Source organism: Montipora foliosa, unplaced genomic scaffold (assembly GCF_036669935.1).
Source record: "Montipora foliosa isolate CH-2021 unplaced genomic scaffold, ASM3666993v2 scaffold_82, whole genome shotgun sequence".
In the NCBI taxonomy this organism is placed as follows: domain Eukaryota; kingdom Metazoa; phylum Cnidaria; class Anthozoa; order Scleractinia; family Acroporidae; genus Montipora; species Montipora foliosa.
In genome coordinates this window covers 2,353-26,863 of record NW_027179831.1, presented here as the reverse complement: position 1 = coordinate 26,863, position 24,511 = coordinate 2,353, and the positions used below count along the sequence as shown (strand labels likewise).

At 46.1% G+C, this 24,511-nt stretch overlaps 28 non-coding genes and 4 pseudogenes across 28 annotated transcripts; 21 read left to right on the top strand and 11 right to left on the bottom strand.

Annotated features, from left to right (window-relative positions):
• The first annotated feature begins 3,891 nt into the window (after positions 1-3,891).
• LOC137990366 (U2 spliceosomal RNA) lies at positions 3,892-4,068 on the top strand (annotated as a pseudogene).
• Positions 4,069-4,262: 194 nt separating this feature from the next.
• LOC137990350 (U1 spliceosomal RNA) lies at positions 4,263-4,426 on the top strand. The gene has a single exon (XR_011121333.1). It is a non-coding gene; the product is annotated as a U1 spliceosomal RNA (small nuclear RNA).
• Positions 4,427-5,402: 976 nt separating this feature from the next.
• Positions 5,403-5,521, bottom strand: LOC137990337 (5S ribosomal RNA). The gene has a single exon (XR_011121322.1). It is a non-coding gene; the product is annotated as a 5S ribosomal RNA (ribosomal RNA).
• Positions 5,522-5,792: 271 nt separating this feature from the next.
• LOC137990359 (U2 spliceosomal RNA) lies at positions 5,793-6,000 on the top strand (annotated as a pseudogene).
• A 194-nt stretch (positions 6,001-6,194) lies between these two features.
• Positions 6,195-6,358, top strand: LOC137990349 (U1 spliceosomal RNA). Its single transcript, XR_011121332.1, has one exon. It is a non-coding gene; the product is annotated as a U1 spliceosomal RNA (small nuclear RNA).
• Positions 6,359-7,334: 976 nt separating this feature from the next.
• LOC137990369 (5S ribosomal RNA) lies at positions 7,335-7,453 on the bottom strand. The gene has a single exon (XR_011121348.1). It is a non-coding gene; the product is annotated as a 5S ribosomal RNA (ribosomal RNA).
• A 267-nt stretch (positions 7,454-7,720) lies between these two features.
• LOC137990367 (U2 spliceosomal RNA) lies at positions 7,721-7,908 on the top strand. The gene has a single exon (XR_011121346.1). It is a non-coding gene; the product is annotated as a U2 spliceosomal RNA (small nuclear RNA).
• Positions 7,909-8,634: 726 nt separating this feature from the next.
• On the top strand, positions 8,635-8,814 carry LOC137990365 (U2 spliceosomal RNA; annotated as a pseudogene).
• A 194-nt stretch (positions 8,815-9,008) lies between these two features.
• Positions 9,009-9,172, top strand: LOC137990347 (U1 spliceosomal RNA). Its single transcript, XR_011121330.1, has one exon. It is a non-coding gene; the product is annotated as a U1 spliceosomal RNA (small nuclear RNA).
• Positions 9,173-10,148: 976 nt separating this feature from the next.
• On the bottom strand, positions 10,149-10,267 carry LOC137990368 (5S ribosomal RNA). Its single transcript, XR_011121347.1, has one exon. It is a non-coding gene; the product is annotated as a 5S ribosomal RNA (ribosomal RNA).
• A 473-nt stretch (positions 10,268-10,740) lies between these two features.
• On the bottom strand, positions 10,741-10,859 carry LOC137990360 (5S ribosomal RNA). The gene has a single exon (XR_011121341.1). It is a non-coding gene; the product is annotated as a 5S ribosomal RNA (ribosomal RNA).
• Positions 10,860-11,127: 268 nt separating this feature from the next.
• On the top strand, positions 11,128-11,317 carry LOC137990362 (U2 spliceosomal RNA). The gene has a single exon (XR_011121343.1). It is a non-coding gene; the product is annotated as a U2 spliceosomal RNA (small nuclear RNA).
• Positions 11,318-11,511: 194 nt separating this feature from the next.
• LOC137990346 (U1 spliceosomal RNA) lies at positions 11,512-11,675 on the top strand. The gene has a single exon (XR_011121329.1). It is a non-coding gene; the product is annotated as a U1 spliceosomal RNA (small nuclear RNA).
• A 975-nt stretch (positions 11,676-12,650) lies between these two features.
• LOC137990341 (5S ribosomal RNA) lies at positions 12,651-12,770 on the bottom strand. Its single transcript, XR_011121325.1, has one exon. It is a non-coding gene; the product is annotated as a 5S ribosomal RNA (ribosomal RNA).
• A 268-nt stretch (positions 12,771-13,038) lies between these two features.
• On the top strand, positions 13,039-13,230 carry LOC137990364 (U2 spliceosomal RNA). Its single transcript, XR_011121345.1, has one exon. It is a non-coding gene; the product is annotated as a U2 spliceosomal RNA (small nuclear RNA).
• A 193-nt stretch (positions 13,231-13,423) lies between these two features.
• Positions 13,424-13,587, top strand: LOC137990352 (U1 spliceosomal RNA). Its single transcript, XR_011121335.1, has one exon. It is a non-coding gene; the product is annotated as a U1 spliceosomal RNA (small nuclear RNA).
• A 974-nt stretch (positions 13,588-14,561) lies between these two features.
• LOC137990348 (5S ribosomal RNA) lies at positions 14,562-14,680 on the bottom strand. Its single transcript, XR_011121331.1, has one exon. It is a non-coding gene; the product is annotated as a 5S ribosomal RNA (ribosomal RNA).
• Positions 14,681-14,948: 268 nt separating this feature from the next.
• LOC137990358 (U2 spliceosomal RNA) lies at positions 14,949-15,139 on the top strand. The gene has a single exon (XR_011121340.1). It is a non-coding gene; the product is annotated as a U2 spliceosomal RNA (small nuclear RNA).
• Positions 15,140-15,333: 194 nt separating this feature from the next.
• Positions 15,334-15,497, top strand: LOC137990345 (U1 spliceosomal RNA). The gene has a single exon (XR_011121328.1). It is a non-coding gene; the product is annotated as a U1 spliceosomal RNA (small nuclear RNA).
• Positions 15,498-16,473: 976 nt separating this feature from the next.
• Positions 16,474-16,593, bottom strand: LOC137990340 (5S ribosomal RNA). Its single transcript, XR_011121324.1, has one exon. It is a non-coding gene; the product is annotated as a 5S ribosomal RNA (ribosomal RNA).
• A 267-nt stretch (positions 16,594-16,860) lies between these two features.
• LOC137990357 (U2 spliceosomal RNA) lies at positions 16,861-17,052 on the top strand. Its single transcript, XR_011121339.1, has one exon. It is a non-coding gene; the product is annotated as a U2 spliceosomal RNA (small nuclear RNA).
• Positions 17,053-17,249: 197 nt separating this feature from the next.
• LOC137990355 (U1 spliceosomal RNA) lies at positions 17,250-17,413 on the top strand. The gene has a single exon (XR_011121337.1). It is a non-coding gene; the product is annotated as a U1 spliceosomal RNA (small nuclear RNA).
• Positions 17,414-18,390: 977 nt separating this feature from the next.
• LOC137990336 (5S ribosomal RNA) lies at positions 18,391-18,509 on the bottom strand. Its single transcript, XR_011121321.1, has one exon. It is a non-coding gene; the product is annotated as a 5S ribosomal RNA (ribosomal RNA).
• A 272-nt stretch (positions 18,510-18,781) lies between these two features.
• On the top strand, positions 18,782-18,973 carry LOC137990361 (U2 spliceosomal RNA). Its single transcript, XR_011121342.1, has one exon. It is a non-coding gene; the product is annotated as a U2 spliceosomal RNA (small nuclear RNA).
• Positions 18,974-19,168: 195 nt separating this feature from the next.
• Positions 19,169-19,332, top strand: LOC137990344 (U1 spliceosomal RNA). Its single transcript, XR_011121327.1, has one exon. It is a non-coding gene; the product is annotated as a U1 spliceosomal RNA (small nuclear RNA).
• Positions 19,333-20,313: 981 nt separating this feature from the next.
• On the bottom strand, positions 20,314-20,431 carry LOC137990339 (5S ribosomal RNA). Its single transcript, XR_011121323.1, has one exon. It is a non-coding gene; the product is annotated as a 5S ribosomal RNA (ribosomal RNA).
• Positions 20,432-20,697: 266 nt separating this feature from the next.
• LOC137990356 (U2 spliceosomal RNA) lies at positions 20,698-20,889 on the top strand. The gene has a single exon (XR_011121338.1). It is a non-coding gene; the product is annotated as a U2 spliceosomal RNA (small nuclear RNA).
• A 196-nt stretch (positions 20,890-21,085) lies between these two features.
• Positions 21,086-21,248, top strand: LOC137990351 (U1 spliceosomal RNA). The gene has a single exon (XR_011121334.1). It is a non-coding gene; the product is annotated as a U1 spliceosomal RNA (small nuclear RNA).
• A 980-nt stretch (positions 21,249-22,228) lies between these two features.
• Positions 22,229-22,351, bottom strand: LOC137990343 (5S ribosomal RNA; annotated as a pseudogene).
• Positions 22,352-22,619: 268 nt separating this feature from the next.
• Positions 22,620-22,812, top strand: LOC137990363 (U2 spliceosomal RNA). Its single transcript, XR_011121344.1, has one exon. It is a non-coding gene; the product is annotated as a U2 spliceosomal RNA (small nuclear RNA).
• A 192-nt stretch (positions 22,813-23,004) lies between these two features.
• On the top strand, positions 23,005-23,168 carry LOC137990353 (U1 spliceosomal RNA). Its single transcript, XR_011121336.1, has one exon. It is a non-coding gene; the product is annotated as a U1 spliceosomal RNA (small nuclear RNA).
• Positions 23,169-24,143: 975 nt separating this feature from the next.
• LOC137990342 (5S ribosomal RNA) lies at positions 24,144-24,262 on the bottom strand. The gene has a single exon (XR_011121326.1). It is a non-coding gene; the product is annotated as a 5S ribosomal RNA (ribosomal RNA).
• Positions 24,263-24,511: the final 249 nt, after the last annotated feature.

Sequence of the window (24,511 nt, the reverse complement as noted above, 5' to 3'; positions counted from 1 at the left end):
CACACAGGCAGAAAAACGTGAAAATTCAGAACCATCGGATGGTGAATATCTCCCAAGAAAAACCCGGACGAACAAGCCATAAAAAAACGCAAGTAACTGTTGTGAGTGTAATTTTGATAACCTGCCCGATTGATCTCTAACTCATATTTATGTTTCAAGCTAAATTAGTCACTCTAAACATCCGAGGGTTTGGGCAACGGGTCCAAACAACAGTTGATTTTTGATTTTGCCAAATCTACGCGAGCAGATTTTATTTGTTTACAAGAGACTTTGCTTTCACAACCCGATGCAATTAATTGTTTGCGAGCCAAATGGCCGGTAAGAGTTTCTGGTCTCCCGCGCTAGGTAAACAGGGTGGCGTAGCGATTCTGGTAGCCGAAAATTCACGTTTTGAAGTTCTCAGCTGGTCGAAAGATACATCGGCAGAGTTATCAGTCTGTTAGTAAAAGTGGATAATTTACGTTTTAATGTTTTGAATATTTATGCTCCACCAATCCTACTGAGCGAAAAGTTTTCCTTGAAACTCTGCCCAATTTTTTCATGCCTAATTCCTCGAGGATCATTGCCGGTGATTTTAATTGTTATGAATGTGATCTTGATAAATTCGGGGGCAATTCCTCGCTCTCTGCTGACCTTACCGATTTTCGTGTCACTCACCAGTTAATTGATTCTTGGCGTGTGAAACACGCCAGAATGGCCCAGTGTACCTGGTTTAATTCGACTAAAACTATCGGATCACGGCTGGATAAATTTTTTATTACCAAGGATTTAAGTCCTAACATTGATTCGTGCGAAATTTCTCCCTGTGTTTTTTCGGATCATGATTCTGTTTTTCTCTCACTTGAATTAGCACATGTTCGTTCTCACGGTCCAGGAATTTGGTGTCTTAATTCCACTCTTTTAGAAGATTCCGAATTTTGTCGTTTGGTTTCATGTCTGATCCGGACTCATCTTGAATACAAGGAAACCTTTCCGTCCCTGCACGATTGGTGGGATTTTCTTAAACAATCCTTGAAAATCGAAATGATCAAATTTAGCAAAGATAAACAGCGTAGATTAAACTCTGATAAAGTGCGAGCTGTCAATCAACTCACAACCGCAAAACAAACATTGATTAATGGAGATGAATCAGCCAAACCGATTATTGAGCGTTTAGAACACGAAATCCAGTCTATGAATTATGTTCAACAACAGTCCTGGCAATTCGAAGCCGAGCAAAGTGGTTGGAAGAGGGCGAGAAGCCCACGAAATATTTTTTCAAACTTCACGCTTCTCGCACGCAAAAGAATTTTGTTGACAGTGTTTTCGATGCGACCGGAAGTGAGGTTTCGTCTCAACAAGATATTGAACGAGCTCATTTTGATTTTTACAGTCACCTTTATTCTAAAAACCCTATTGATTTGGATGTTCAATCTGCCCTTCTCTCGAATTTAAATACTGTTCTATCAGAAGAACAACAGTCGACTTGTGAGGGATATCTCACTTTAAATGAAATTGACACCGCTCTGAAAAGTCTCGCTTCCGATAAAACTCCCGGTCTGGATGGACTTCCGCGAGAGTTTTACGTGAAATTCTGGGATCTTTTAGGCCCTATTCTTGTAGACCTGTATAATTTCAGCCTCGATAAAGGTTTTTTTAGCCCCAGTATGCAACAAAGCGCTACACGTCTAATTTTTAAGAAGGATGATAAACGCGACTTGAAAAATTGGCGACCGATTTCACTTCTAAATGTTGATTACAAAATTTGTTCCAAAGCGCTCGCCAACCGCCTATCGCAGGTTCTTGGCTCTTTGATTCACGAAGATCAAACATGTTCTGTACCCGGTCGAACCATTTTTGACAATTTATTTCTTTTGCGTGACACCTTGGACTATGTAAACATTACGAATGAACCCGGCATTCTGTTAAGTCTCGATCAAGAAAAAGCCTTTGATCGCGTAGATCGTAGTTTTTTAATGAACACTTTGCAACGCTTCGGTTTTGGCCCCTTTTTTCGACGCTGGATATCCTCTCTGTATTCTCAAGCCTCTATGCGTGTTATTGTTAATGGGTTTCTGACTGATTCAATTCCAATTAATCGTGGCGTTCGACAGGGGGATTCCCTGTCGCCCTTATTGTATATTTTATGTGCTGAAACACTTGCAGCAAACATTCGTCACGATCAGACCATCCAGGGTTTTCTCCTCCCCGGGGCAGGGGGCAGGTATTTTAAAATTCAGCAGTATGCAGATGATTCTACTTGTTTTGTCAAAGATGTTTATTCCTTGAATCGATTATTCCTTTTACTCAGTAATATGAACAAGGCACTGGTGCTAAATTGAACATGTCTAAAACAGAGGCTATGTGGTTAGGATCTTGGCGTACCTGTCCTGCCCAGCCCCTGGGGTTAACTTGGGTTTCTAAAATGAAAATACTTGGAGTTTGGTTTAGTAATGGTAATGTTAATGTAGATCCTGAAAACTGGCTACCTCGCCTATCTAAACTGGAAGCCAATTTGAACCTGTGGAAATCCAGATCTCTCTCATTTGTTGGAAAAAACCATGATTGTGAACACTATAGGTGCTAGTAAATTTTGGTATCTAGCCAAAGTTCTCTCCCTCCCAGAATTTATAGTAGTCAGATTTAAGAAGTTAGTGTACCCCTTTCTCTGGGGGTCCAAGATAGAAACGATTAAACGGACCACGCTGTCAGCCCCTATTCGACAAGGGGGCCTGGGTCTCATTGACTTTATCTGTAAGAGTAAAGCCTTGAAAGTTTCTTCTCTGGTGCACACAATTTCTAGACCTGACTCCAAGGACTTTTATTTGTTAAAGTATTTTGTGGGATCCCAGTTGGCTCGCCTCCGATCTGACTGGTCCTTCCTTAGAGATAATTCTACACCTAGTGCCATTAGTCCTACTGTTTATTACAACACTTGTCTCCAGTCTCTCTCTCATTTGGTATCCAGACTTAGGCCTAACACAGTATTTGATTTTACCTCGAAGAATTGTTATCAGGAATTTCTTAAGGAAACAATGACCTCCCCCATCCTGTCTCACCAATGGGCCCCTTTTTTGACTCCTAGTTTTGACCTTGACAAGCATTGGTCACTAGTACGAGACCCCTTTACTGAGAATTTTAAGAATGACCTTAGTTGGTTAATTATTTTGCGAGCAATCAAAGTTCGGGACTCCCTACACACGTGGGGCTATGCCGATTCAAACGTTTGCGCTCATTGCCAGCGCAAAGAAACCATTGATCATTGTTTCCTCAACTGTAAACGAGCAAAGGGGGTGTGGCGTCATTTTCTCCCCACCCTCTCTGCCCTTCTGGCTCGGCCCTTCCTAGCGAATGTTACCACTGTTTTGTTTCTCAATTTTCCGGACAACGGGAAGACAGCTCGACTTTCAAGACATATTATCAAGTCTATCTTGTATGGCATTTGGACATTCCGAAACAAAGCAACTTTTCATAACGGTAAAGAAGACGCTCAAGCTATTTTGAAATATATCCGGCAGGATATCGCAACACGAATTAAAGTTGATTTTCTACGCATGCCTTACAGAACATTTGAAAACTTGTGGTGTCATCCGCTGATATGTAAGGTCGTTTCAAAGGAACTTGTCATCAACCTATAACTTCATCGGTAGACCTCCTGTAATCTTAGTTATTAACGATACTCTCGGCTTGTAACAACTGTAGCCAAGTACCTTACCGTAGTATCACAGTTCTTTTTTGGACCAACTAAGATAACGTTTGTTTACTATTGTGATTATTATGAATGATGTTATACCTTAACTTATTGTCATTTAGGAGTGTAAATCAAGCGAGGTGTCTCTTTAATGTCTATAGGTTAAGAGTAGCTTGTAATTAACTGAACCCCCTTTGGGGTCCAGAATGCACATTTAAAATAAACATTTTAAAAGAAAAAAAAATCTGTTCTTATCAGCTTAATATCTGATACGCTGCTCATCGAGCAGCTCATATATTAAACTGATTTTTGGAACTGGGCCGTGGAAAAGAGGCTTGCCTCGTCCCGGCCACGGGTTGCCTCGGTATAGCACTACCTCCGAGCGTGGCCCACTTCCCTCTGGGGAAGAAATAATCAAGTGAAAGCAGAACAAATGACCAAGCAACCAACCTTCACATTCTCTTCTCTTTTCTAGGTAGCATAGCAGCGAGTGGACAGCACGACACGACAGGACGAGGAGCACGTGACCCCCATTACCACATGGTATGCGCAGACAAGTTGCGTTTTGCGGTTCCGGAGAGGTTGAAAAGGCATACTTACCTGACGCGGGAGGCACTGTGATCAGGGAGGCAGTCCTCTCAAGGTGAGGCTCTTTCATTGCACTTCGATTGGGTTGACCCTTGCGATTACCCCAAATGTGGGTAACTCGAGCGTATAATTTCTGGTAGTGGGGACCTGCGTTCGCGCTAGTCCCCGCACCAAACCCCGGTGGCAAAGTTGGCTAATGGGAAGGTTTGTTGGTAACGTTTCAGGCAGGGCAGGGAAGGAGATGCGGTGGCGGTGTAAGGACTAAGGAAGGTGAGTTGTATTTGTGAATTCCACTGCTGAAATTGTAGGTGAATGTTCCGTACTTGGTGCACTGCAAAACTGTGATTTTATTTCTTTCATTCTTGGCCGTAGAGAGAGCGAGAGGACGTGTTTATTTCAGCCGCATCGATTTCCATCGATAGACGAGTGAGACAAGAAAATGCCAGCGGGTCGAGCTCTTATCCTCGTGCATCGTTTCGAAAACGTAAGTGGATGTGTGTTTGTACTGCTCCATCGCGATAGATTTCTTTTGCGTTGTGTTATGTTGCGTTCTGGAGAGCCCGTTTTGCATTGAGTAACTGAGGACCCGCCAGATCAGTTGGCGTTACATTTCTGTGGCCAACACTTTGTGGTTTCTCTATGTTATCAGTTAATTGGATTGTTATCATAAAAAGTAAATCTTTCATGGTCAGGATAGTGTCTTATCGGCCCTTTGAATACGTACTGTCCGTGTTGAGCAGGGAACAGTAAGACTTTGAAGTGCGCTACGTCACGTAAGTCACGTTTTCGCAGGATCAATGTTGTAGTGTTGTAGCCTTCGTTGTATGCATATCATCCGGGCTAGGTTAACTTCCATCTAATGCATAACAGTGCATGCATTTTTTACTTGTCGTATCCTGTTCTTTGCTCACACGAAAAGATACGTTTCATGTCATAAACGTTGGATTGATAAGATCTCGCGCGCACGCGCTCCCTTGGGAATACAAGTTCCACTTTCTCGTGTGAACTATTTTGTTTTTGTTGTATGTCTCATCTTTGACATATCGTTGGCATGTTGTGTTCAAAAAACCTGGTTTGGAATGTTCTTTCATTAAAGGAAACTGAGATTTTTTGAGATAATCAAGTGTACAGAAGGAAAAAGGGAAGCCTACAACACGGGGTATTCCCAGGCGGTCTCCCATCCAAGTACTAACCCCGCCCGACAGGGCTTAACTTCGGTGATCGGACGAGAACCGGTGTTTTCCCTGTGGTATGGTCGTAGACAAGTAATTCGCCGTGAAAATTAACTTTGTTATAAGGGAAAATAAAAACGAGGTCAGAGCAAGCACAATGTGCATTTGTCCTCTTGCCGTCAACGCAAGTGCCATGCAATGCTGGTCCTGCTGCCCACTGTACAAGGGCGATCGTTGTGTGCGCCTCGCTTTCAGGTTGGCTTTGGGCATTCCTTCCTTGGCACGGATTGTAATCGGACCACCATATCTCGTGGCCATGAGACTGGGAGCACCTTGTCCGCTGTGAGCATTTACGGGCATCGATCGCTTCTCGGCCTTTTGGCTAAGATCAAGTGTAGTATCTGTTCTTATCAGCTTAATATCTGATACGCTGCTCATCGAGCAGGCTGCTCATCGAGCAGCTCATATATTAAACTGATTTTTGGAACTGGGCCGTGGAAAAGAGGCTTGCCTCGTCCCGGCCACGGGTTGCCTCGGTATAGCACTACCTCCGAGCGTGGCCCACTTCCCTCTGGGGAAGAAATAATCAAGTGAAAGCAGAACAAATGACCAAGCAACCAACCTTCACATTCTCTTCTCTTTTCTAGGTAGCATAGCAGCGAGTGGACAGCACGACACGACAGGACGAGGAGCACGTGACCCCCATTACCACATGGTATGCGCAGACAAGTTGCGTTTTGCGGTTCCGGAGAGGTTGAAAAGGCATACTTACCTGACGCGGGAGGCACTGTGATCAGGGAGGCAGTCCTCTCAAGGTGAGGCTCTTTCATTGCACTTCGATTGGGTTGACCCTTGCGATTACCCCAAATGTGGGTAACTCGAGCGTATAATTTCTGGTAGTGGGGACCTGCGTTCGCGCTAGTCCCCGCACCAAACCCCGGTGGCAAAGTTGGCTAATGGGAAGGTTTGTTGGTAACGTTTCAGGCAGGGCAGGGAAGGAGATGCGGTGGCGGTGTAAGGACTAAGGAAGGTGAGTTGTATTTGTGAATTCCACTGCTGAAATTGTAGGTGAATGTTCCGTACTTGGTGCACTGCAAAACTGTGATTTTATTTCTTTCATTCTTGGCCGTAGAGAGAGCGAGAGGACGTGTTTATTTCAGCCGCATCGATTTCCATCGATAGACGAGTGAGACAAGAAAATGCCAGCGGGTCGAGCTCTTATCCTCGTGCATCGTTTCGAAAACGTAAGTGGATGTGTGTTTGTACTGCTCCATCGCGATAGATTTCTTTTGCGTTGTGTTATGTTGCGTTCTGGAGAGCCCGTTTTGCATTGAGTAACTGAGGACCCGCCAGATCAGTTGGCGTTACATTTCTGTGGCCAACACTTTGTGGTTTCTCTATGTTATCAGTTAATTGGATTGTTATCATAAAAAGTAAATCTTTCATGGTCAGGATAGTGTCTTATCGGCCCTTTGAATACGTACTGTCCGTGTTGAGCAGGGAACAGTAAGACTTTGAAGTGCGCTACGTCACGTAAGTCACGTTTTCGCAGGATCAATGTTGTAGTGTTGTAGCCTTCGTTGTATGCATATCATCCGGGCTAGGTTAACTTCCATCTAATGCATAACAGTGCATGCATTTTTTACTTGTCGTATCCTGTTCTTTGCTCACACGAAAAGATACGTTTCATGTCATAAACGTTGGATTGATAAGATCTCGCGCGCACGCGCTCCCTTGGGAATACAAGTTCCACTTTCTCGTGTGAACTATTTTGTTTTTGTTGTATGTCTCATCTTTGACATATCGTTGGCATGTTGTGTTCAAAAAACCTGGTTTGGAATGTTCTTTCATTAAAGGAAACTGAGATTTTTTGAGATAATCAAGTGTACAGAAGGAAAAAGGGAAGCCTACAACACGGGGTATTCCCAGGCGGTCTCCCATCCAAGTACTAACCCCGCCCGACAGGGCTTAACTTCGGTGATCGGACGAGAACCGGTGTTTTCCCTGTGGTATGGTCGTAGACAAGTAATTCGCCGTGAAAATTAACTTTGTTATAAGGGAAAATAAAAACGAGGTCAGAGCAAGCACAATGTGCATTTGTCCTCTTGCCGTCAACGCAAGTGCCATGCAATGCTGGTCCTGCTGCCCACTGTACAAGGGCGATCGTTGTGTGCGCCTCGCTTTCAGGTTGGCTTTGGGCATTCCTTCCTTGGCACGGATTGTAATCGGACCACCATATCTCGTGGCCATGAGACTGGGAGCACCTTGTCCGCTGTGAGCATTTACGGGCATCGCTTCTCGGCCTTTTGGCTAAGATCAAGTGTAGTATCTGTTCTTGCCGGAAGGCTACGGTCGAGTGCCATTGTACTCTGGTACTCTTTCTTAGGGCCGTATGAGGCGGGCACGGAACAGTTTCGGCTGTGTGTCCGTTCTCACGAGGAGCGATCACTAGGCTTTTTGTTTCATTTTGTATCCCTTTTTGTTTAACCGGATTGGACTCTTAAAATGTTTATTTCAAATGGGCCCTGTTACTTGTAAAACGATACTATGGACTGGATCACCGGATTATGATTTTTGGTCTCGAGGTTTGAAGATTTTGAAGAAATTATGGAAGCATTGTATTGTCTCACTGAACTCAAGGTAAAGGAACTGAGGAATGTAAATTTGGAACTGGACACTGGACTATGGAATTTCGGAACACGATTTTTTGTGAAAGGACAGGCTTTTTTGGAGAAAGCTGGGGATCTCTTCAAGGAAACTGCTCAGTTCAGGGACTTTGTCGTTAGGGCTTCAGAGTAAAGGATTTTGGAAGCACAGTTTTTCTGCATGATGAGAAGATTCTGTTTTTTTTCGTACTATGAAAGGTTTTTCTGAAGACAGCTGGGGATCTCTTCAAGGAAACTGCTCAGTTCAGGGACTTTGTCGTTAGGGCTCCAGAGTAAAGGATTTTGGTAGCACAGTTTTTATGGATGATCAGAAGATTATGTTTTTCTTTAGTACAAGGAAAGAATTTTTAAAGAAAGCTGGGGATCTCTTCAAGGAAACTGCTCAGTACAGGGACTTTGTCGTTAGGGCTCCAGAGCAAGGCTTTTTGAAACCACCGTATTCAAGGAAGACAGGCATTTATCACGTCTTAGATGATTATGGACATGTTACTTTGATTTGTGCAACTTGTACGTTTTTTTTAACTGAAGGATTTGAATAAAATCTTTTTAAAAAAAAAAAAAAAATCTGTTCTTATCAGCTTAATATCTGATACGCTGCTCATCGAGCAGCTCATATATTAAACTGATTTTTGGAACTGGGCCGTGGAAAAGAGGCTTGCCTCGTCCCGGCCACGGGTTGCCTCGGTATAGCACTACCTCCGAGCGTGGCCCACTTCCCTCTGGGGAAGAAATAATCAAGTGAAAGCAGAACAAATGACCAAGCAACCAACCTTCACATTCTCTTCTCTTTTCTAGGTAGCATAGCAGCGAGTGGACAGCACGACACGACAGGACGAGGAGCACGTGACCCCCATTACCACATGGTATGCGCAGACAAGTTGCGTTTTGCGGTTCCGGAGAGGTTGAAAAGGCATACTTACCTGACGCGGGAGGCACTGTGATCAGGGAGGCAGTCCTCTCAAGGTGAGGCTCTTTCATTGCACTTCGATTGGGTTGACCCTTGCGATTACCCCAAATGTGGGTAACTCGAGCGTATAATTTCTGGTAGTGGGGACCTGCGTTCGCGCTAGTCCCCGCACCAAACCCCGGTGGCAAAGTTGGCTAATGGGAAGGTTTGTTGGTAACGTTTCAGGCAGGGCAGGGAAGGAGATGCGGTGGCGGTGTAAGGACTAAGGAAGGTGAGTTGTATTTGTGAATTCCACTGCTGAAATTGTAGGTGAATGTTCCGTACTTGGTGCACTGCAAAACTGTGATTTTATTTCTTTCATTCTTGGCCGTAGAGAGAGCGAGAGGACGTGTTTATTTCAGCCGCATCGATTTCCATCGATAGACGAGTGAGACAAGAAAATGCCAGCGGGTCGAGCTCTTATCCTCGTGCATCGTTTCGAAAACGTAAGTGGATGTGTGTTTGTACTGCTCCATCGCGATAGATTTCTTTTGCGTTGTGTTATGTTGCGTTCTGGAGAGCCCGTTTTGCATTGAGTAACTGAGGACCCGCCAGATCAGTTGGCGTTACATTTCTGTGGCCAACACTTTGTGGTTTCTCTATGTTATCAGTTAATTGGATTGTTATCATAAAAAGTAAATCTTTCATGGTCAGGATAGTGTCTTATCGGCCCTTTGAATACGTACTGTCCGTGTTGAGCAGGGAACAGTAAGACTTTGAAGTGCGCTACGTCACGTAAGTCACGTTTTCGCAGGATCAATGTTGTAGTGTTGTAGCCTTCGTTGTATGCATATCATCCGGGCTAGGTTAACTTCCATCTAATGCATAACAGTGCATGCATTTTTTACTTGTCGTATCCTGTTCTTTGCTCACACGAAAAGATACGTTTCATGTCATAAACGTTGGATTGATAAGATCTCGCGCGCACGCGCTCCCTTGGGAATACAAGTTCCACTTTCTCGTGTGAACTATTTTGTTTTTGTTGTATGTCTCATCTTTGACATATCGTTGGCATGTTGTGTTCAAAAAACCTGGTTTGGAATGTTCTTTCATTAAAGGAAACTGAGATTTTTTGAGATAATCAAGTGTACAGAAGGAAAAAGGGAAGCCTACAACACGGGGTATTCCCAGGCGGTCTCCCATCCAAGTACTAACCCCGCCCGACAGGGCTTAACTTCGGTGATCGGACGAGAACCGGTGTTTTCCCTGTGGTATGGTCGTAGACAAGTAATTCGCCGTGAAAATTAACTTTGTTATAAGGGAAAATAAAAACGAGGTCAGAGCAAGCACAATGTGCATTTGTCCTCTTGCCGTCAACGCAAGTGCCATGCAATGCTGGTCCTGCTGCCCACTGTACAAGGGCGATCGTTGTGTGCGCCTCGCTTTCAGGTTGGCTTTGGGCATTCCTTCCTTGGCACGGATTGTAATCGGACCACCATATCTCGTGGCCATGAGACTGGGAGCACCTTGTCCGCTGTGAGCATTTACGGGCATCGGGATTGATAAGATCTCGCGCGCACGCGCTCCCTTGGGAATACAAGTTCCACTTTCTCGTGTGAACTATTTTGTTTTTGTTGTATGTCTCATCTTTGACATATCGTTGGCATGTTGTGTTCAAAAAACCTGGTTTGGAATGTTCTTTCATTAAAGGAAACTGAGATTTTTTGAGATAATCAAGTGTACAGAAGGAAAAAGGGAAGCCTACAACACGGGGTATTCCCAGGCGGTCTCCCATCCAAGTACTAACCCCGCCCGACAGGGCTTAACTTCGGTGATCGGACGAGAACCGGTGTTTTCCCTGTGGTATGGTCGTAGACAAGTAATTCGCCGTGAAAATTAACTTTGTTATAAGGGAAAATAAAAACGAGGTCAGAGCAAGCACAATGTGCATTTGTCCTCTTGCCGTCAACGCAAGTGCCATGCAATGCTGGTCCTGCTGCCCACTGTACAAGGGCGATCGTTGTGTGCGCCTCGCTTTCAGGTTGGCTTTGGGCATTCCTTCCTTGGCACGGATTGTAATCGGACCACCATATCTCGTGGCCATGAGACTGGGAGCACCTTGTCCGCTGTGAGCATTTACGGGCATCGGCTTCTCGGCCTTTTGGCTAAGATCAAGTGTAGTATCTGTCTTATCAGCTTAATATCTGATAGCTGCTCATCGAGCAGCTCATATATTAAACTGATTTTTGGAACTGGGCCGTGGAAAAGAGGCTTGCCTCGTCCCGGCCACGGGTTGCCTCGGTATAGCACTACCTCCGAGCGTGGCCCACTTCCCTCTGGGGAAGAAATAATCAAGTGAAAGCAGAACAAATGACCAAGCAACCAACCTTCACATTCTCTTCTCTTTTCTAGGTAGCATAGCAGCGAGTGGACAGCACGACACGACAGGACGAGGAGCACGTGACCCCCATTACCACATGGTATGCGCAGACAAGTTGCGTTTTGCGGTTCCGGAGAGGTTGAAAAGGCATACTTACCTGACGCGGGAGGCACTGTGATCAGGGAGGCAGTCCTCTCAAGGTGAGGCTCTTTCATTGCACTTCGATTGGGTTGACCCTTGCGATTACCCCAAATGTGGGTAACTCGAGCGTATAATTTCTGGTAGTGGGGACCTGCGTTCGCGCTAGTCCCCGCACCAAACCCCGGTGGCAAAGTTGGCTAATGGGAAGGTTTGTTGGTAACGTTTCAGGCAGGGCAGGGAAGGAGATGCGGTGGCGGTGTAAGGACTAAGGAAGGTGAGTTGTATTTGTGAATTCCACTGCTGAAATTGTAGGTGAATGTTCCGTACTTGGTGCACTGCAAAACTGTGATTTTATTTCTTTCATTCTTGGCCGTAGAGAGAGCGAGAGGACGTGTTTATTTCAGCCGCATCGATTTCCATCGATAGACGAGTGAGACAAGAAAATGCCAGCGGGTCGAGCTCTTATCCTCGTGCATCGTTTCGAAAACGTAAGTGGATGTGTGTTTGTACTGCTCCATCGCGATAGATTTCTTTTGCGTTGTGTTATGTTGCGTTCTGGAGAGCCCGTTTTGCATTGAGTAACTGAGGACCCGCCAGATCAGTTGGCGTTACATTTCTGTGGCCAACACTTTGTGGTTTCTCTATGTTATCAGTTAATTGGATTGTTATCATAAAAAGTAAATCTTTCATGGTCAGGATAGTGTCTTATCGGCCCTTTGAATACGTACTGTCCGTGTTGAGCAGGGAACAGTAAGACTTTGAAGTGCGCTACGTCACGTAAGTCACGTTTTCGCAGGATCAATGTTGTAAGTGTTGTAGCCTTCGTTGTATGCATATCATCCGGGCTAGGTTAACTTCCATCTAATGCATAACAGTGCATGCATTTTTAAATTGTCGTATCCTGTTCTTTGCTCACACGAAAAGATACGTTTCATGTCATAAACGTTGGATTGATAAGATCTCGCGCGCACGCGCTCCCTTGGGAATACAAGTTCCACTTTCTCGTGTGAACTATTTTGTTTTTGTTGTATGTCTCATCTTTGACATATCTTGGCATGTTGTGTTCAAAAACCTGGTTTGGAATGTTCTTTCATTAAAGGAAACTGAGATTTTTTGAGATAATCAAGTGTACAGAAGGAAAAAGGGAAGCCTACAACACGGGGTATTCCCAGGCGGTCGCCCATCCAAGTACTAAACCCCGCCCGACAGGGCTTAACTTCGGTGATCGGACGAGAACCGGTGTGTGCCCTGTGGTATGGTCGTAGACAAGTAATTCGCCGTGAAAAATTAACTTTGTTATAAGGGAAAATAAAAACGAGGTCAGAGCAAGCACAATGTGCATTTGTCCTCTTGCCGTCAACGCAAGTGCCATGCAATGCTGGTCCTGCTGCCCACTGTACAAGGGCGATCGTTGTGTGCGCCTCGCTTTCAGGTTGGCTTTGGGCATTCCTTCCTTGGCACGGATTGTAATCTGACCACCATATCTCGTGGCCATGAGACTGGGAGCACCTTGTCCGCTGGGAGCATTTACGGGCATCGCTTCTCGGCCTTTTGGCTAAGATCAAGTGTAGTATCTGGTTTATCAGCTTAATATCTGATACGCTGCTCATCGAGCAGCTCATATATGAAACTGATTTTTGGAACTGGGCCGTGGAAAAGAGGCTTGCCTCGTCCCGGCCACGGGTTGCCTCGGTAATAGCACTACCTCCGAGCGTGGCCCACTTCCCTCTGGGGAAGAAATAATCAAGTGAAAGCAGAACAAATGACCAAGCAACCAACCTTCACATTCTCTTCTCTTTTCTAGGTAGCATAGCAGCGAGTGGACAGCACGACACGACAGGACGAGGAGCACGTGACCCCCATTACCACATGGTATGCTCAGACAAGTTGCGTTTTGCGGTTCCGGAGAGGTGAAACGGCATACTTACCTGACGCGGGAGGCACTGTGATCAGGGAGGCAGTCCTCTCAAGGTGAGGCTCTTTCATTGCACTTCGATTGGGTTGACCCTTGCGATTACCCCAAATGTGGGTAACTCGAGCGTATAATTTCTGGTCGTGGGGACCTGCGTTCGCGCTAGTCCCCGCACCAAACCCCGGTGGCAAAGTTGGCTAATGGGAAGGTTTGTTGGTAACGTTTCAGGCAGGGCAGGGAAGGAGATGCGGTGGCGGTGTAAGGACTAAGGAAGGTGAGTTGTATTTGTGAATTCCACTGCTGAAATTGTAGGTGAATGTTCCGTACTTGGTGCACTGCAAAACTGTGATTTTATTTCTTTCATTCTTGGCCGTAGAGAGAGCGAGAGGACGTGTTTATTTCAGCCGCATCGATTTCCATCGATAGACGAGTGAGACAAGAAAATGCCAGCGGGTCGAGCTCTTATCCTCGTGCATCGTTTCGAAAACGTAAGTGGATGTGTGTTTGTACTGCTCCATCGCGATAGATTTCTTTTGCGTTGTGCTATTGTGCGTTCTGGAGAGCCCGTTTTGCATTGAGTAACTGAGGACCCGCCAGATCCGTTGGCGTTACATTTCTGTGGCCAACACTTTGTGGTTTCTCTATGTTATCAGTTAATTGGTTGTTATCATAAAAAGTAAATCTTTCATGGTCAGGATAGTGTCTTATCGGCCCTTTGAATACGTACGGTCCGTGTGAGCAGGGAACAGTAAGACTTTGAAGTGCGCTACGTCACGTAAGTCACGTTTTCGCAGGATCAATGTTGTAGTGTTGTAGCCTTCGTTGTATGCATATCATCCGGGCTAGGTTAAATTCCATCTAATGCATAACAGTGCATGCATTTTTACTTGTCGTATACTGTTCTTTGCTCACACGAAAAGATACGTTTCATGTCATAAACGTTGGATTGATAAGATCTCGCGCGCACGCGCTCCCTTGGGAATACAAGTTCCACTTTTCTCGTGTGAACTATTTTGTTTTGGTTGTATGTCTCATCTTTGACATATCGTTGGCATGTTGTGTTCAAAAAACCTGGTTTGGAATGTTCTTTCATTAAAGGAAACTGAGATTTTTTGAGATAATCAAGTGTACAGAAGGAAAAAGGGAAGCCTACAACACGGGGTATTCCCAGGCGGTCTCCCATCCAAGTACTAACCCCGCCCGACAGGGCTTAACTTCGGTGATCGGACGAGAACCGGTGTTTTCCCTGTGGTATGGTCGTAGACAAGTAATTCGCCGTGAAAATTAACTTTGTTATAAGGGAAAATAAAAAACGAGGTCAGAGCAAGCACAATGTGCATTTGTCCTCTTGCCGTCAACGCAAGTGCCATGCAATGCTGGTCCTGCTGCCCACTGTACAAGGGCGATCGTTGTGTGCGCCTCGCTTTCAGGTTGGCTTTGGGCATTCCTTCATTGGCACGGATTGTAATCGGACCACCATATCTCGTGGCGATGTGACTGGGAGCACCTTGTCCGCTGTGAGCATTTACGGGCATCGCTTCTCGGCCTTTTGGCTAAGATCAAGTGTAGTATCTGTTCTTATCAGCTTAATATCTGATACGCTGCTCATCGAGCAGCTCATATATTAACTGATTTTTGGAACTGGGCCGTGGAAAAGAGGCTTGCCTCGTCCCGGCCACGGGTTGCCTCGGTATAGCACTACCTCCGAGCGTGGCCCACTTCCCTCTGGGGAAGAAATAATCAAGTGAAAGCAGAACAAATGACCAAGCAACCAACCTTCACATTCTCTTCTCTTTTCTAGGTAGCATAGCAGCGAGTGGACAGCACGACACGACAGGACGAGGAGCACGTGACCCCCATTACCACATGGTATGCGCAGACAAGTTGCGTTTTGCGGTTCCGGAGAGGTTGAAAAGGCATACTTACCTGACGCGGGAGGCACTGTGATCAGGGAGGCAGTCCTCTCAAGGTGAGGCTCTTTCATTGCACTTCGATTGGGTTGACCCTTGCGATTACCCCAAATGTGGGTAACTCGAGCGTATAATTTCTGGTAGTGGGGACCTGCGTTCGCGCTAGTCCCCGCACCAAACCCCGGTGGCAAAGTTGGCTAATGGGAAGTTTGTTGGTAACGTTTCAGGCAGGGCAGGGAAGGAGATGCGGTGGCGGTGTGTAAGGACTAAGGAAGGTGAGTTGTATTTGTGAATTCCACTGCTGAAATTGTAGGTGAATGTTCCGTACTTGGTTGCACTGCAAAACTGTGATTTATTTCTTTCATTCTTGGCCGTAGAGAGAGCGAGAGGACGTGTTTATTTCAGCCGCATCGATTTCCATCGATAGACGAGTGAGACAAGAAAATGCCAGCGGGTCGAGCTCTTATCCTCGTGCATCGTTTCGAAAACGTAAGTGGATGTGTGTTTGTACTGCTCCATCGCGATAGATTTCTTTTGCGTTGTGTTATGTTGCGTTCTGGAGAGCCCGTTTTGCATTGAGTAACTGAGGACCCGCCAGATCAGTTGGCGTTACATTTCTGTGGCCAAACACTTTGTGGTTTCTCTATGTTATCAGTAATTGGATTGTTATCATAAAAAGTAAATCTTTCATGGTCAGGATAGTGTCTTATCGGCCCTTTGAATACGTACTGTCCGTGTTGAGCAGGGAACAGTAAGACTTTGAAGTGCGCTACGTCACGTAAGTCACGTTTTCGCAGGATCAATGTTGTAGTGTTGTAGCCTTCGTTGTATGCATATCATCCGGGCTAGGTTAACTTCCATCTAATGCATAACAGTGCATGCATTTTTTACTTGTCGTATCCTGTTCTTTGCTCACACGAAAAGATACGTTTCATGTCATAAACGTTGGATTGATAAGATCTCGCGCGCACGCGCTCCCTTGGGAATACAAGTTCCACTTTCTCGTGTGAACTATTTTGTTTTTGTTGTATGTCTCATCTTTGACATATCGTTGGCATGTTGTGTTCAAAAAACCTGGTTTGGAATGTTCTTTCATTAAGGAAACTGAGATTTTTTGAGATAATCAAGTGTACAGAAGGAAAAAGGGAAGCCTACAACACGGGGTATTCCCAGGCGGTCTCCCATCCAAGTACTAACCCCGCCCGACAGGGCTTAACTTCGGTGATCGGACGAGAACCCGGTGTTTTCCCTGTGGTATGGTCGTAGACAAGTAATTCGCCGTGAAAATTAACTTTGTTATAAGGGAAAATAAAAACGAGGTCAGAGCAAGCACAATGTGCATTTGTCCTCTTGCCGTCAACGCAAGTGCCATGCAATGCTGGTCCTGCTGCCCACTGTACAAGGGCGATCGTTGTGTGCGCCTCGCTTTCAGGTTGGCTTTGGGCATTCCTTCCTTGGCACGGATTGTAATCGGACCACCATATCTCGTGGCCATGAGACTGGGAGCACCTTGTCCGCTGTGAGCATTTACGGGCATCGCTTCTCGGCCTTTTGGCTAAGATCAAGTGTAGTATCTGTTCTTATCAGCTTAATATCTGATACGCTGCTCATCGAGCAGCTCATATATTAAACTGATTTTTGGAACTGGGCCGTGGAAAAGAGGCTTGCCTCGTCCCGGCCACGGGTTGCCTCGGTATAGCACTACCTCCGAGCGTGGCCCACTTCCCTCTGGGGAAGAAATAATCAAGTGAAAAGCAGAACAAATGACCAAGCAACCAACCTTCACATTCTCTTTTCTCTTTTCTAGGTAGCATAGCAGCGAGTGGACAGCACGACACGACAGGACGAGGAGCACGTGACCCCCATTACCACATGGTATGCGCAGACAAGTTGCGTTTTGCGGTTCCGGAGAGGTTGAAAAGGCATACTTACCTGACGCGGGAGGCACTGTGATCAGGGAGGCAGTCCTCTCAAGGTGAGGCTCTTTCATTGCACTTCGATTGGGTTGACCCTTGCGATTACCCCAAATGTGGGGTAACTCGAGCGTATAATTCTGGTAGTGGGGACCTGCGTTCGCGCTAGTCCCCGCACCAAACCCCGGTGGCAAAGTTGGCTAATGGGAAGGTTTGTTGGTAACGTTTCAGGCAGGGCAGGGAAGGAGATGCGGTGGCGGTGTAAGGACTAAGGAAGGTGAGTTGTATTTGTGAATTCACTGCTGAAATTGTAGGTGAATGTTCCGTACTTGGTGCACTGCAAAACTGTGATTTTATTTCTTTCATTCTTGGCCGTAGAGAGAGCGAGAGGACGTGTTTATTTCAGCCGCATCGATTTCCATCGATAGACGAGTGAGACAAGAAAATGCCAGCGGGTCGAGCTCTTATCCTCGTGCATCGTTTCGAAAACGTAAGTGGATGTGTGTTTACTGCTCCATCGCGATAGATTTCTTTTGCGTTGTGTTATGTTGCGTTCTGGAGAGCCCGTTTTGCATTGAGTAACTGAGGACCCGCCAAGATCAGTTGGCGTTACATTTCTGTGGCCAACACTTTGTGGTTTCTCTATGTTATCAGTTAATTGGATTGTTATCATAAAAAGTAAATCTTTCATGGTCAGGATAGTGTCTTATCGGCCCTTTGAATACGTACTGTCCGTGTTGAGCAGGGAACAGTAAGACTTTGAAGTGCGCTACGTCACGTAAGTCACGTTTTCGCAGGATCAATGTTGTAGTGTTGTAGCCTTCGTTGTATGCATATCATCCGGGCTAGGTTAACTTCCATCTAATGCATAACAGTGCATGCATTTTTTACTTGTCGTATCCTGTTCTTTGCTCACACGAAAAGATACGTTTCATGTCATAAACGTTGGATTGATAAGATCTCGCGCGCACGCGCTCCCTTGGGAATACAAGTTCCACTTTCTCGTGTGAACTATTTTGTTTTTTTGTGTGTATGTCTCATCTTTGACATATCGTTGGCATGTTGTGTTCAAAAAACCTGGTTTGGAATGTTCTTTCATTAAAGGAAACTGAGATTTTTTGAGATAATCAAGTGTACAGAAGGAAAAAGGGAAGCCTACAACACGGGGTATTCCCAGGCGGTCTCCCATCCAAGTACTAACCCCGCCCGACAGGGCTTAACTTCGGTGATCGGACGAGAACCGGTGTTTTCCCTGTGGTATGGTCGTAGACAAGTAATTCGCCGTGAAAATTAACTTTGTTATAAGGGAAATAAAAAACGAGGGTCAGAGCAAGCACAATGTGCATTTGTCCTCTTGCCGTCAACGCAAGTGCCATGCAATGCTGGTCCTGCTGCCCACTGTACAAGGGCGATCGTTGTGTGCGCCTCGCTTTCAGGTTGGCTTTGGGCATTCCTTCCTTGGCACGGATTGTAATCGGACCCACCACCATATCTCGTGGCCATGAGACTGGGAGCACCTTGTCCGCTGTGAGCATTTACGGGCATCGCTTCTCGGCCTTTTGGCTAAGATCAAGTGTAGTATCTGTTCTTATCAGCTTTAATATCTGATACGCTGCTCATCGAGCAGCTCATATATTAAACTGATTTTGGAACTGGGCCGTGGAAAAGAGGCTTGCCTCGTCCCGGCCACGGGTTGCCTCGGTATAGCACTACCTCCGAGCGTGGCCCACTTCCCTCTGGGGAAGAAAATAATCAAGTGAAAGCAGAACAAATGACCAAGCAACCAACCTTCACATTCTCTTCTCTTTTCTAGGTAGCATAGCAGCGAGTGGACAGCACGACACGACAGGACGAGGAGCACGTGACCCCCATTACCACATGGTATGCGCAGACAAGTTGCGTTTTGCGGTTCCGGAGAGGTTGAAAAGGCATACTTACCTGACGCGGGAGGCACTGTGATCAGGGAGGCAGTCCTCTCAAGGTGAGGCTCTTTCATTGCACTTCGATTGGGTTGACCCTTGCGATTACCCCAAATGTGGGTAACTCGAGCGTATAATTTCTGGTAGTGGGGACCTGCGTTCGCGCTAGTCCCCGCACACCAACCCCCGGTGGCAAAGTTGGCTAATGGGAAGGTTTGTTGGTAACGTTTCAGGCAGGGCAGGGAAGGAGATGCGGTGGCGGGTGTAAGGACTAAGGAGGTGAGTTGTATTTGTGAATTCCACTGCTGAAATTGTAGGTGAATGTTCCGTACTTGGTGCACTGCAAAACTGTGATTTTATTTCTTCATTCTTGGCCGTAGAGAGAGCGAGAGGACGTGTTTATTCAGCCGCATCGATTTCCATCGATAGACGAGTGAGACAAGAAAATGCCAGCGGGTCGAGCTCTTATCCTCGTGCATCGTTTCGAAAACGTAAGTGGATGTGTGTTTGTACTGCTCCATCGCGATAGATTTCTTTTGCGTTGTGTTATGTTGCGTTCTGGAGAGCCCGTTTTGCATTGAGTAACTGAGGACCCGCCAGATCAGTTGGCGTTACATTTCTGTGGCCAACACTTTGTGGTTTCTCTATGTTATCAGTTAATTGGATTGTTATCATAAAAAGTAAATCTTTCATGGTCAGGATAGTGTCTTATCGGCCCTTTGAATACGTACTGTCCGTGTTTGAGCAGGGAACAGTAAGACTTTGAAGTGCGCTACGTCACGTAAGTCACGTTTTCGCAGGATCAATGTTGTAGTGTTGTAGCCTTCGTTGTATGCATATCATCCGGGCTAGGTTACTTCCATCTAATGCATAACAGTGCATGCATTTTTTACTTGTCGTATCCTGTTCTTTGCTCACACGAAAAGATACGTTTCATGTCATAAACGTTGGATTGATAAGATCTCGCGCGCGCGCACGCGCTCCCTTGGGAATACAAGTTCCACTTTCTCGTGTGAACTATTTTGTTTTTTGTTGTATGTCTCATCTTTGACATATCGTTGGCATGTTGTGTTCAAAAAACCTGGTTTGGAATGTTCTTTCATTAAAGGAAACTGAGATTTTTTGAGATAATCAAGTGTACAGAAGGAAAAAGGGAAGCCTACAACACGGGTATTCCCAGGCGGTCTCCCATCCAAGTACTAACCCCGCCCGACAGGGCTTAACTTCGGTGATCGGACGAGAACCGGTGTTTTCCCTGTGGTATGGTCGTAGACAAGTAATTCGCCGTGAAAATTAACTTTGTTAAAGGGAAAATAAAAACGAGGTCAGAGCAAGCACAATGTGCATTTGTCCTCTTGCCGTCAACGCAAGTGCCATGCAATGCTGGTCCTGCTGCCCACTGTACAAGGGCGATCGTTGTGTGCGCCTCGCTTTCAGGTTGGCTTTGGGCATTCCTTCCTTGGCACGGATTGTAATCGGACCACCATATCTCGTGGCCATGAGACTGGGAGCACCTTGTCCGCTGTGAGCATTTACGGGCATCGCTTCTCGGCCTTTTGGCTAAGATCAAGTGTAGTATCTGTTCTTATCAGCTTAATATCTGATACGCTGCTCATCGAGCAGCTCATATATTAAACTGATTTTTGGAACTGGGCCGTGGAAAAGAGGCTTGCCTCGTCCCGGCCACGGGTTGCCTCGGTATAGCACTACCTCCGAGCGTGGCCCACTTCCCTCTGGGGAAGAAATAATCAAGTGAAAGCAGAACAAATGACCAAGCAACCAACCTTCACATTCTCTTCTCTTTTCTAGGTAGCATAGCAGCGAGTGGACAGCACGACACGACAGGACGAGGAGCACGTGACCCCCATTACCACATGGTATGCGCAGACAAGTTTGCGTTTTGCGGTTTCCGGAGAGGTTGAAAAGGCATACTTACCTGACGCGGGAGGCACTGTGATCAGGGAGGCAGTCCTCTCAAGGTGAGGCTCTTTCATTGCACTTCGATTGGGTTGACCCTTGCGATTACCCCAATGTGGGTAACTCGAGCGTATAATTTCTGGTAGTGGGGACCTGCGTTCGCGCTAGTCCCCGCACCAAACCCCGGTGGCAAAGTTGGCTAATGGGGAAGGTTTGTTGGTAACGTTTCAGGCAGGGCAGGGAAGGAGATGCGGTGGCGGTGTAAGGACTAAGGAAGGTGAGTTGTATTTGTGAATTCCACTGCTGAAATTGTAGGTGAATGTTCCGTACTTGGTGCACTGCAAAACTGTGATTTTATTTCTTTCATTCTTGGCCGTAGAGAGAGCGAGAGGACGTGTTTATTCAGCCGCATCGATTTCCATCGATAGACGAGTGAGACAAGAAAAATGCCAGCGGGTCGAGCTCTTATCCTCGTGCATCGTTTCGAAAACGTAAGTGGATGTGTGTTTGTACTGCTCCATCGCGATAGATTTCTTTTGCGTTGTGTTATGTTGCGTTCTGGAGAGCCCGTTTTGCATTGAGTAACTGAGGACCCGCCAGATCAGTTGGCGTTACATTTCTGTGGCCAACACTTTGTGGTTTCTCTATGTTATCAGTTAATTGGATTGTTATCATAAAAAGTAAATCTTTCATGGTCAGGATAGTGTCTTATCGGCCCTTTGAATACGTACTGTCCGTGTTGAGCAGGGAACAGTAAGACTTTGAAGTGCGCTACGTCACGTAAGTCACGTTTTCGCAGGATCAATGTTGTAGTGTTGTAGCCTTCGTTGTATGCATATCATCCGGGCTAGGTTAACTTCCATCTAATGCATAACAGTGCATGCATTTTTTACTTGTCGTATCCTGTTCTTTGCTCACACGAAAAGATACGTTTCATGTCATAAACGTTGGATTGATAAGATCTCGCGCGCACGCGCTCCCTTGGGAATACAAGTTTTCCACTTTTCTCGTGTGAACTATTTTGTTTTTGTTGTATGTCTCATCTTTGACATATCGTTGGCATGTTGTGTTCAAAAAACCTGGTTGGAATGTTCTTTCATTAAAGGAAACTGAGATTTTTTTGAGATAATCAAGTGTACAGAAGGAAAAAGGGAAGCCTACAACACGGGGTATTCCCAGGCGGGTCTCCCATCCAAGTACTAACCCCGCCCGACAGGGCTTAACTTCGGTGATCGGACGAGAACCGTGTTGTTTCCTGTGGTGGTATGGTCGTAGACAAGTAATTCGCCGTGAAAATTAACTTTGTTATAAGGGAAAATAAAAAACGAGGTCAGAGCAAGCACAATGTGCATTTGTCCTCTTGCCGTCAACGCAAGTGCCATGCAATGCTGGTCCTGCTGCCCACTGTACAAGGGCGATCGTTGTGTGCGCCTCGCTTTCAGGTTGGCTTTGGGCATTCCTTCCTTGGCACGGATTGTAATCGGACCACCATATCTCGTGGCCATGAGACTGGGAGCACCTTGTCCGCTGTGAGCATTTACGGGCATCGCTTCTCGGCCTTTTGGCTAAGATCAAGTGTAGTATCTGTTCTTATCAGCTTAATATCTGATAGCTGCTCATCGAGGCAGATCATATATTAAACTGATTTTTGGAACTGGGCCGTGGAAAAGAGGCTTGCCTCGTCCCGGCCACGGGTTGCCTCGGGTATAGCACTACCTCCGAGCGTGGCCCACTTCCCTCTGGGGAAGAAATAATCAAGTGAAAGCAGAACAAATGACCAAGCAACCAACCTTCACATTCTCTTCTCTTTTCTAGGTAGCATAGCAGCGAGTGGACAGCACGACACGACAGGACGAGGAGCACGTGACCCCCATTACCCATGGTATGCGCAGACAAGTTGCGTTTTGCGGTTCCGGAGAGGTTGAAAAGGATACTTACCTGACGCGGGAGGCACTGTGATCAGGGAGGCAGTCCTCTCAAGGTGAGGCTCTTTCATTGCACTTCGATTGGGTTGACCCTTGCGATTTACCCCAAATGTGGGTAACTCGAGCGTATAATTTCTGGTAGTGGGACCTGCGTTCGCGCTAGTCCCCGCACCAAACCCCGGTGGCAAAGTTGGCTAATGGGAAGGTTTGTTGGTAACGTTTCAGGCAGGGCAGGGAAGGAGATGCGGTGGCGGTGTAAGGACTAAGGAAGGTGAGTTGTATTTGTGAATTCCACTGCTGAAATTGTAGGTGAATGTTCCGTACTGGTGCACTGCAAAACTGTGATTTTATTTCTTTCATTCTTGGCCGTAGAGAGAGCGAGAGGACGTGTTTATTTCAGCCGCATCGATTTCCATCGATAGACGAGTGAGACAAGAAAATGCCCGCGGGTCGAGCTCTTATCCTCGTGCATCGTTTCGAAAAACGTAAGTGGATGTGTGTTTGTACTGCTCCATCGCGATAGATTTCTTTTGCGTTGTGTTATGTTGCGGTCTGGAGAGCCCGTTTTGCATTGGTAACTGAGGACCCGCCAGATCAGTTGGCGTTACATTTCTGTGGCCAACACTTTGTGGTTTCTCTATGTTATCAGTTAATTGGATTGTTATCATAAAAAGTAAATCTTTCATGGTCAGGATAGTGTCTTATCGGCCCTTTGAATACGTACTGTCCGTGTTGAGCAGGGAACAGTAAGACTTTGAAGTGCGCTACGTCACGTAAGTCACGTTTTCGCAGGATCAATGTTGTAGTGTTGTAGCCTTCGTTGTATGCATATCATCCGGGCTAGGTTAACTTCCATCTAATGCATAACAGTGCATGCATTTTTTACTTGTCGTATCCTGTTCTTGGCTCACACGAAAAGATACGTTTCATGTCATAAACGTTGGATTGATAAGATCTCGCGGCGCACGCGCTCCCTTGGGAATACAAGTTCCACTTCTCGTGTGAACTATTTTGTTTTTGTTGTATGTCTCATCTTTGACATATCGGTGGCATGTTGTGTTCAAAAACACTGGTTTGGAATGTCCTTAACTTAAAGGAAACTGAGGTTTCTAGAGATAATCCAGCGTCAAGAAGGAAAAAGGGAAGACTACAAAACGGGGTATTCCCAGGCGGACTCCAATCCACGTACTAACCCCGCCCGACAGGGCTTAACTTCGGTGATCGGACGAGAACCGGTGTTTTCCCTGTGGTATGGTCGTAGACAAGTAATTCGCCGTGAAAATTAACTTTGTTATACGGGAAAATAAAAACGAGGTCAGAGCAAAGCACAATGTGCATTTGTCCTCTTGCCGTCAACGCAAGTTGCCATGCAATGCTGGTCCTGCTGCCCACTGTACAAGGGCGATCGTTGTGTGCGCCTCGCTTTCAGGTTGGCTTTGGGCATTCCTTCCTTGGCACGGACTGTATCGGACCACCATATCTCGTGGCCATGAGACTGGGAGCACCTTGTCC